Here is an 11,132-nt window from a genome sequence, read left to right as displayed (position 1 = left end):
TTTGATTTCAAATACCAGCAACTGAAAAATTTGTGATACAATGGGGCTAAAATAAGCAGGAAATTCGAAGTAATATTTCTCATGGTTTCATTTGGCATAGAGGGTCTTTTATCATATGCTGACACTAAGCGTTTCCATCTTTACAGAAAAACTTACAAATTCTCTTTTTTTCACTTCCCTTAATCTGTAGACCAGAATGTACAGATTATATTACATTAAAAGTAATGCTAAAAAAAGGTATGTCCCATTTGTGTCCTGCTGAGGGCTTAAGCAGTTTCACGAATATCCAGGGTGTTAAACAGAAATGTCTTCATTGGTTGGTTGTCTCTTACTAGTCAAACCTTAGGCTTTGATTTTTCCATGTTGGTTTCTCTTAGTGGGACTTTGGAAGACAGACAACCTTTGGGTTGTAAGATGACACAAGATAGGTCCCCATAGAGAGGAAGCGGTGGAAGCTGCAGGCAGGTTTTCTTCTGTTTGGCTGTTCGTCTGGCTCTTCAAGTCAGCATAATTTGTAAGATGCATCCAGATTTTGCATAGAGGTATAGATCATTCACTGTCTTTTCCGTGTGAGGGGTCATCTTTAAACCTTCCTTACCCCAAATCTTACTCTTATTTCATCACTAAATCCTGTTTATGCAATCTTCCAATATATTCCTAAAATCTTGCTCCCTCCTGCTATCTCCTCAGACGCCACCCAGGCTCCAGCCAGCAGTATTTGCATGACAGCTGCTCTTGTATTTTGAGGAGTATCCTCACTCTCACCCTTGCTTTCCTCTAATCCTGTATACACATGCAGCCAGCGGAACCCCAAAACCCCAAGTAAATAAAGCAGATTGTAGTGTGTTAGTCACGAACTTGAAATATTTCATGATTCCCAGTGCATAGCCCAGTGAGGATACTGCTTAAAACCCACACATGGTCTGCAGTCCCTCCTGTGTGACTGGCTTCTGCCTAACACTGCCCCTCTACTCTCTCCTGCCACTTTTTCCAACCCCGTTCGTTATGTGCTTTCCAGCTCCTCGAGAGTCAGGCACCTTCCTGTTCTTGAGTTTGGCATATGCTTCTTCTTCTTCTTTTTTTTTTAAATGTATGTTATTTTTTCTACTTGAGATAGTTTCCCACCCTCCCTTAATGTGGCAAATTCCTACTCAGTCATCTCTCAGAGAGCCGCCTTCCCTGATGTACCTGCTTCCATTAAGTCTCCCTGTTATTTTCAGACAGTGACTGCTGCCTCTGACATATTACAGTGTGATTGCTTAATGCTTCTCTTCCCATTAGGCTGTGGGCATTACGGGGGCATGTCTGTTCTGTTTCCTGTGGTGTCTGTTAGTGCACAGTGCCTGGTACATAATGACAGCTCCCAGCTATTTTTGGAATGAACAGCTGGTTAATACGAAGTTTTAGGGACTATGACAAAGTTTACCAGAAAACGAATTCAGGGGGACTTCCCATTTACACTTTTTGATCTGAAGCTTTTCAGCTGAAAATAGGTAAATCTGGTATCAGGATTTCTGAGCACCTTGCAACTCAACCAGTCAGTGTAGGTAACCATTCACTTAATGAGCTGCACTGGCCAAAGACCAACCTTTCATTTTGGAGAAATACAACCCTTAGGTTAGAGGCAGCATGTGCACTGAGCCAGAGTTCCAGTTTGAAATTTTAAAGCTGGCTACATCCTCATAAATCACATCCAAAGGCAACAACATCCATCCCAGCCCCGTTTATGCGCTCCTCCTCCTCTACTGTAGCAGATAGACAATACATAATTTATTAAGTGAATGTGTAGAGAATAAAACAGGTAAGTTGACCAAACTCTGGATTGCCAATGGCTTTTTAGGCCACAAGAGGGAGCTCTTTAAATTCTTGTTAAACAAACAATTGGAAGAAGAAATTTGGCAATCATGAGGTTGGCCAGATGGACACCTATTTATATGATATTGACTCTGGAATTCCAGTTAGTTTTAAGCTACAAAAATTTCAATTCTTTTCATCTGCAATGTAATTTGCATTTTAAGTAGTGTTGTTAAAGGCAGGGAATTGTTTTTGCTTTTAAAATCTAATTTTAAGTCTAATTTAACTAGTGTGAAAAAATAGCAGTATTCAGCTAAGCGAAAAAGAAATGAACGTAACTTTCAAAATCAATCTTATTTTCTAAATACTTAATAAACAGCCTTAGGAAGGAAATACCTTCTTCTTTAAAAAAAAGAAAATCACAGTTTCTTTTGGTAATTAGTCTAGAGAATTTAAATGTGTAAATATCTATGCAAATTGGGTTTTTAAAAGAAATGTACAAATTGTGGCTTGAGAACTTATTTCTTAACAATGAAAGTCCAATTATAGACATGTTTATATATAATGGATTTAGTTATACAGTAACTACACCTGCTAATACTCCTGGTCACCCTGAGAATGCAATGAACTGTCAAAGGGGCATGACCCGTGAGCAGAAGTAGCTTCTAGTGAGAAGCTAGTGAGAGGTGTATCATTTAGTGTCAAATGACTGTAGTATTTTTTTTTAAAACAATTTTGTTAAAGATCTTATTTATTTATTTGACAGGTAGAGATTACAAGTAGGCAGAGAGGCAGAGAGAGAGAGAGAGAGAGGAAGAAGCAAGCTCCCTCAGAGAGCCCAATGCAGGGCTCGATCCCAGGACCTTGAGATCATATCCTGAGCCAAAGGCAGAGGCTTTAACCCACTGAGCCACCCAGGTGCCCCCAAATGACTGTAGTATTAACAGTACTAGTAATATTCACTGGGTGTTTAAAGTAGGTTGCCAGGCACCATGATAAGCCCTTTATATAGGCTAGCTCATTAATTCCTCACAACCCTGTGTGGCAGCCATTATTACTGTTTTTATTTTAGAGATAAGAAGACTTGAGACTGAGAGAAAGTGACATATAAGATCGAAAAGCTATTGCCGGGGGCAGGGCATGATCTGAATCCCTTTCCAGGGTTAGTTTCCCTAAGGAATGCTACTCAGTTGGCAAATCTGACTGTGGGTCAAATCATTGGTCTTCTGGGTAAAATGCTTCTCTCCCTATAATGAGTTAAACCTGTACATTATTATCCTTACCTCGAACACTAGGATTCTGCTAAGATTCTCTTCCTCCTCTGAAATGTTTTGTTCTAAGAGGGGAGAGGGAAACTTTTATAGTTGTATAAAGGGCAGCTATACTTGGGGTGATTGTCAGCAAATAGGAAATGTGATAAAGATGCTGGTTTTCCAGCATGAAGTTTCCTCAAAAAGTTGAAAATAGAGCTATCCTATGACTCAGCAATTGCATTACTGGGTATTTACCCTAAAGATACAAATGTAGTGATCCGAAGGGGCACGTGCACCTGAATGTTTATAGCAGCAATGTCCACAATAGCCAAACTATGGAAAGAACCGAGATGTCCATCAACAGATGAATGGATAAAGAAGATGTGGTATGTATGTGTGTGTATACACACACACACACACACACACACACACACACACACACACACACGTACACAATGGAATACTATACAGCCATCAAAAGAAATGAAATCTTGCCATTTGCGATGACGTGGATGAAACTAGAGGGTATTATGCTTAGCAAAATAAGTCAGTCGGAGAAAGACAACTAGCATATGATCTCCCTGATATAAGGAAGTAGAGATGCAACGTGGGGGGTTTGGGGGGTAGGAAAGAATAAATGAAACAAGATGGGATTGGGAGAGAGACAAACCATAAGTGACTCTTAATTTCACAAAACAAACTGAGGGTTGCTGAGGGAAGGGGGACCAGGAGAGGGGGGTGGGGTTATGGACACTGGGGAGGGTATGTGCTATGGTGAGTGCTGTGAAGTGTATAAACCTGGCAATTCACAGACCTGTACCCCTGGGGATAAAAATACATTATATGTTTATAAAAAATATATAAAAAATTTAATTAAAAAAAAAAAGAGTTGAATTCAGAAAAAAAAAAAAAGATGCTGGTTTTCTGCTGATTCACCCATGTGATGTCAAGCCATGCAGAAACACCAACAGACTTAAAGCTGAATCATGAAGAACACACACCATATAATGCCAAAAGAGAAGATATCCAAAGTGTTCTAAGCAGATGACTGTAAAAAAAAAAAAAGTCCTATGTTTTACTGTAGGGATCTAGAGTCTTAGTGTGTCTTAAGTAAATAATAAAACATGTACTATCAGTAGAAATCTAAATATCATCTTCCCGGCTCAAGGTGGGGCTATGACCCATCAATTACAGGAAGAATAGGAAGGTCTGAATCCTCTTGCTAATGATTGTCTATTGTCTCTCTGCATATTCTCTTTACCTCTACCCTCAACCCTATTTTTAACCCTGCTTGTAAATCTAACGGCTCTTTAAACACTTAGAAAGCATGCTGATTTTTCTTGTAAGAGTATTTATGAAAAAATGGAATTATTGAATATAAAAATAAATGACTCATTCTTGTCCTTTAATTTTTTGTAATGTATTCTTAGGTCTCTATTTAAATTTTTCTTATGAACCAGGCACAGAATTTGAATGAGTTTTTAAGAAGGACTGAACACTGCAGTGTTTTACTCTATATTTTTTGTTGTCAGTGTAGGCTCAAGCCTGCTTCCTTTTTAATTTCAATGGTTGACCAAAGCTGGCACCAGGACCGAGACTGGGACATAATTTAAACCTTAGAAACATGTGTTCAGTATGGTAGCAGATGTGAGAGAGTTCTCTGGTATTAAGCTGAGGTTCACATCTTAGGCATCCCTTCCCACAGGGTTGCCAGTTTAATACAGGCTATTCAATTAAATTTGAAATTTTGATAAACAATCACTATTTTTTTAATGTATATCCCAAATACTACATAGAAGATAGCTTTATCTAAAATTATTCATTATTTACCTGGAATCCATATTTAACTGGGTGTTTTACAATTTTATTTGCTAAATCTGGCAGTTCTACTTTTCCTCTCCCTGCCTTACTGGTCAGTGAAGTGTAGTGGTTCAGTGTACAGATCCTGGAACCAGACTGCTGGGATGACTTGCTAGCTGTGTGATCATCAACAAATTTCTTAGCTTCTCTGTGCTTAGCTTTTCTCACCTGTAAATTGCATATAAGAATAGAAACCCCCTCACCTCAGTTCTGTCTTCAAGACTAAATGAATTACTGCATTAAAAATGCTTAATAAGCAAGCTATTATTATTATTATCATTATCATTATTACTTTTAGAGATGTTTCTTATCGTAAAATCAGGGATAATAGTAATTCCTCATAGTATTGTGGTAGTTACTATGAGAAGTGAACTAGATAATATATTGAAAACACTTGGCACGACCACAACTTCCTTTACCAAAATAGTTAAACTTCTCTCTTTTAAAAAATTAACATATAATGTATTATTTTTTTCTGGGGTATAGGTCTGTGAATCACTGGTCTTACACAATTCACAGCACTCACCATAGCACATACCCTCCCCAAAGTCCATAACCCAGCCACCCCATCTCTCCCAACCTTCTCCCCTCCAGCAACCTTCAGTTTGTTTCCTGAGATTAAGAGTCTTTTAGGGTTTGTCTCCCTCCCCAGTCCCATCTTGTTTCATTTTTTCCCCTCCCTTCCCCCATGACTCCCTGCCCTGCCTCTCTAATTCCTCATATCAGAAAGATCATATGATAATTGTCTTTCTCTGATCAACTTATTTTACTTAGCATAACACCCCCTAGTTCTATCCACATTGTTGCAAATGGCAAGATTTCAGGTTTTTTGTTGACTGCATAGTATTCCATTGTATATATGTACCATATCTTCTTTATCCATTCATCTGTTGATGGATGAATAGGTTCTTTCCATAGTTTGGCTATTTTCCATGATTTCCATTGCTGCTATAAACATTTGGGTGCACGTGGCCCTTTGGATCACTACATTTGTATCTTTAGGGTAAATACCCAATAGTGCGATTGCTGGGTCATATGGTAGCTCTATTTTCAACTTTTTGAGGAGCCTCCATACTATTTTCTAGAGTGGCTGCACCAGCTTGCATTCCCACCAACAGTGTAGGAGGGTTCCCCTTTCTCTGCATCCTCACCAACATCTGTTGTTTCCTGACTTGTTAATTTTAGCCATTCTAACTGCTGTGAGGTGGTATTTTACTGTTGTTTTGATTTGTATTTCCCTGATGCTGAGTGATGTTGAGCACTTTTTCATGTTTCTGATGGCCATTTGGATGTCTTCTTTGCAGAAATGTCTGTTCTTGTCTTCTGCCCATTTCTTGGTTGGATTATTTGTTCTTTGGATGTTGAGTTTCATAAATTCTTTATAGATTTTGGATACTAGCCCTTTATCTGATATGTTGTTTGCAAATGTCATCTCCCATTCTGTCAGTTGTCTTTTGGTTTTGTTGACTGTTTCCTTTGCTGTGTAAAAGCTTTTGATCATGATGCAGTCCCCCAATAGTTCATTTTTGCCCTTGCTTCCCTTGCCTTTGGCAGTGTTTCTAGGAAGAAGTTGCTGTGGCTGAGGTCAAAGAGATTGCTGCCTGTGTTCTCCTTAAGGATTTGGATGGATTCCTGTCTCACATTGAGGTCTTTCATCCATTTTGAGTCTCTTTTTGTTTGTGACATAAGGAAATGATCCAGTTTCATTCTTCTGCATGTGGCTGTCCAATTTTCTCAACATCATTTGTTGAAGAGACTGTCTTTTTTCCACTGGACATTCTTTCCTGCTTTGTCGGAGATTAGTTGACCATTAGAGTTGAAGGTCCATTTCTGGGCTCTCTATTCTGTTCCATTGATCTATGTATCTGTTTTTTTGCCAGTACCATACTGTCTTGATGATGACAACTTGTAATAGAGCTTGAAATCTGGAATTGTGATGCCACCAACTTTGGCTTTCTTTTTTAATATTCTGCTGGCTATTCGGGGTCTTTTCTGGTTCCATATAAATTTTAGGATTATTGTTACATTTCTTTGAAAAAAAATTGATGGTATTTTGATAGGGGTTGCATTAAATGTGTAGTGTGCTTTGGATAGCATAGACATTTTCACAATATTTATTCTTTTAATCCATGAGCATGGGATGTTTTTCCATTTCTTTGTGTCTTCCTTAATTTCTTTCATGAGTACTTTATAGTTTTCTGAGTACAAATCCTTTACCTCCTTGGTTAGGTTTATTCCTAGGTATCTTATGGTTTTGGGTGCAATTGTAAATGGGATCAACTCCTTAATTTCTCTCTGTCTTGTTGGTGTATACAAATGCAACTGATTTCTGTGCATTGATTTTATATGCTGACACTTTACTGAATTGGTGTATGAGTTCTAGCAGTTTTGGAGTGTAGTCTTTTGGGTTTTCCATATAAAGTATCATATCATCTGCAAAGAGTAAGAGTTTGACTTCTTTGCCAATTCAGATGCATTTTATTTCTTTTTGTTGTCTGATTGCTGAGGCTAGGACTTCTAGTACTATGTTGAATAGCAGTGGTGATAGTGGACATCCCTACCATGTTCCTGACCTTAGGGGAAAAGCGCTCAGTTTTTCCCCATTGAGAATGATATTTGCTGTGGGTTTTTCATACATGCTCTCGGGAGGTTTTGTTCCTTGAATGGTTTCTGTATAGGTTTGGAGGAGGAGAATGAAGATGGTAGCCTCCCAATCTCCAGCCGCAAGAGCCAGGAGCACAGGGTCCCACTCTTAGTGCATCCTCAGAGAAAAGCAGTCAATCACTTCCATCCTGCAGCTGCACTCCGTGTTCACCCCACCTGGGATTGAGCATTTCTATCTCTATTGCCTGGCCCCTTTGGAGTCTCCAAAACCAGCAGATTCCTGCAGTATACTCCTGCACTGCTCCTCCCAGTGGAGGAAGGTGAGTCTCCCTGGATCTGCCACTTGGGGTGGGGTCCCTGCTTGAAGAGCAATGGTCAGACTGTGCCTTGGATCACGGTTTAAGGTAACCCCAAACTGAGAGCCCACTCCTCAGCTCTGTCTCTGCAGCCAACTTCCCCTCTCTGATACCTGGGAGCTCTGCCACACTCAGACACCCCTGGTCCTTTTGTGACCCTGCGGGTCCCGAGACCACACTGTCCTGCAAAGGCTCAACCCCCTACTTAGCCTCTGGAGTGACGTCCCTCAGTGGAGCAGACTTCTAAATTTCTGATTTTGTACTCCGCTGCTCTACTGGTTGCTAGAAGTTGGCCCCTCCCCCCTCGGTCTATCTTCTCGTGTATCGCCTCGGATTCACTTCTCTGCACGTTCTACCACCCAGAAAGTGGTCACTTTTCTGTTCCTAGAATTGCTGCTGTTCTTCTCTTCTATCTCCTGCTGAGTTTGTAAGTGTTCAGAATGGGTTGATAACTATGTAGCTGACCTCATGGACCTGATAATATTCAGGTCTCATACTCCTCTGCCATCTTGCTCCTCCCTTAGTTAAAGTTCTCTTATGAAGGTTTCTATGTCATCAGAACTCTTTCTTTCAGTCCTATAGATGACTGAAGATATAGCATTTTGTCCTATAACTACAAAGGATGGGTCTTTGAAAGGTCCCCAAAAGGAGGGGACAGGGATATTTAGCAGATAGCTTTCTTCTTAACACCCTAATCATGTACACTTTTGGTTGAGCTTATAAATTTATTCAAAGATTCTCAGCCTGGGGAGAGTAAGTGAGTTGGCCAAGGTGAAGCTTCAGTGTATATCAAAATATAGAGCCTACTCCTTGGATAGGTGGGGCCTGGGAGCTTGTGAAGTAGGGAGGTAAGGAGCCTTTTGTAATCTGTGACCATTTGAGTGCCCTCCCACTGCTCTTTAGAAGGCCAGAAGCTCTCTCTCACAGGTGATGGCAGGGAAGGAATGAGAAGCTCCCTCACTGGAGCAGGAGCGTGGCAGCAGGCTAAACAGCCCCCCAGAGGTACCTGCAGGAGTTCATGAATCTTCCCAAGAGTCTCATTCATCCCTGGGGAAAGATTTAAGTACTAGAGAGAATAGTTATTCATGTAGAGCCCCGGATATGTCAGAGGGACTGTTGAATATAAATTCAAGGTCGAATAATTTTTATTGTCTATTAACAGCTGAAATATTGAAGGTTTGTGAACACTGAAATCTGGAGCTACTGAGAACTATGTGTCTGCAATATTGATGAGGCTTTCATGCTGTCATCAGTTTTCTAACTTGGAAATCATTAAAAATAGGACAAAAAGAAATAGTACTTTTCTTTCCATCCTATTATTTACACTAAAGATTGCTCTGTGGGGCCATCAGAAGAGAGTGCTACTATTCTATTTCAAGCAAAGGCTAGAGAAGAGAAAAGAAAGCTCAGAGCCTAGTCTTTGAGCTTAGCTTTCTCTAGAGAGGAAGATGGGATGAAGACCAAAGCCAGATGTGAAAGTTTGTCTGCCCCTTAGACATGTAAGAGTGCCCCAGGGTTAGAACCAAAAGATATCAGAACTTGAGTGAGGCAGAGCTCTACTAATCTAATACCACCTTAAAGTGGCTTAAAGGCTTAAAGGGGTGGAAACCCAAGCCCAGGGCAGTCTGGAGCCATCCACAAGGTCATATATCCAGTTCATGGTAGAACTGGAGTTAGAGCCTTGTTCTGTTCTCTCTCGGGCAGTTGTTGATATTGTGACTGTTGCCTTCCTCCACAAATGCCAAGCTGATATTTGCTGAGCATTTTAAACCCTGCTAGAGAAGAGGAGCTGGAGGAAGGATACAGCACCCTTGCAGGACTGAATGTACCTTTAGGAAATAGGGAAATGGCCGAGATTGTATTTCAAATGCAAAATATTTTAAGAGTCAGGTTCATTTTTGCATCCAGTTTATCTCTTCTATGAAATATACATGTGTGGGTGATGGGCATAGTAGGGGCCGGTTGGGACAGGGGGAGTGTCAGTGGACACCATGCAAGAGAATATACTGTTACCAGAAGGAAAGGGGGGACAGAATTAAAGAGGGCACTTGTAACGGGCATCAGGTATTTTATGGGCAGTGCTGAATCACTACATTGTACCCTGAAACTACTATTATACTATATGTTAACCCACTGGAATTTAAATAAAAACTTCAAAAAAAGGAGCCTAAGTTGTGATTCCTGCCTATACAGTCTTTATGAACTGCTTGAGGGAGGCAGAACATCACACATGGAACCATGAGAGGGTGATGACTCGCTGTTATAGGCAACCAACTCCTAAGTGATGTTTTAGAAGCAAAAGTGTAGCGCATTTATCTGATCCTTAGGTAAACTAGCTTCTGTGAGCCATTCCAGTGAGGAGAGCTGTTTTGTCTCAGTAAGATGGCATGTGTGACTTTTAAGGGGGCTGGGAGTCTTAAATATATAGGGCTCCTATTTTACAGAAAATAAAACAGCAATAGACTACAAATTTTTACAAGTTTAAAAGTTTTGTTTGTAAAATGCTTTCATTTGATTATATCAGGAATATGCTGTAAAATAGCTTCCCAGTGGCATTAGAGTCACGAGTACCATTTTTTTTTTTTTGGTCTTTTTTTTTTTTTTTTAAGTTATCTACTCTTTTCTCTCTTGTGTCTTCTAAGGCTGAGTATTTGTTTCTAATAGGCTCCTTTAGTGTCACTTTAATGATAGTTGAAGATACTGTGTTTGTATGTCTTACAAAGATGAGAAAGTCAAACCTTTCCCTGATGGCACACAATGTAGCAGGGAAAGGGGAGAACAGAGAGGAAGGAAGAAGCAGGGGTAAGACAGGTACATAGATTCCTCTACCTCATGGGAGGGTGTAAATAATGCCATAAGAAAGGTATCCAAACATGCTACATGAACTGGAAATTAAATTCACTTTGGGGCAACCTTGAGGAAAGAGAGGAATTAGGAAAGACTACATGCATGTTGAAAGTGGCATTTGAATTGGTCCTTGAAGAAAGAGTATGCACTGTGTTGCAAAGTGAGAAGTGAATCTGGGACAAATGAATAGCCTGGTCTGGCTGGGAGTGGGGTATTTTGAAGGAGTTGATGGAGATAAGATTGAAAACACGCTCTGAGAGTACTTTGGTTGAAGAGGAGTTTGGACTTAAGATGACAGGCAATAGCAAAGCCTTGAAAAATCCCTGAGCAAAGAGGAGTGATATGCAGGGAAATAACTACCATTCCTTTTTCACGTGTTACTTTTATTAGAAGTGAACAAATGACAAACAAACTTTGT

Source organism: Mustela erminea, chromosome 2 (assembly GCF_009829155.1).
Source record: "Mustela erminea isolate mMusErm1 chromosome 2, mMusErm1.Pri, whole genome shotgun sequence".
NCBI classification, from domain to species: Eukaryota; Metazoa; Chordata; class Mammalia; order Carnivora; family Mustelidae; genus Mustela; species Mustela erminea.
Note: the sequence above shows the minus strand (reverse complement) of the source record.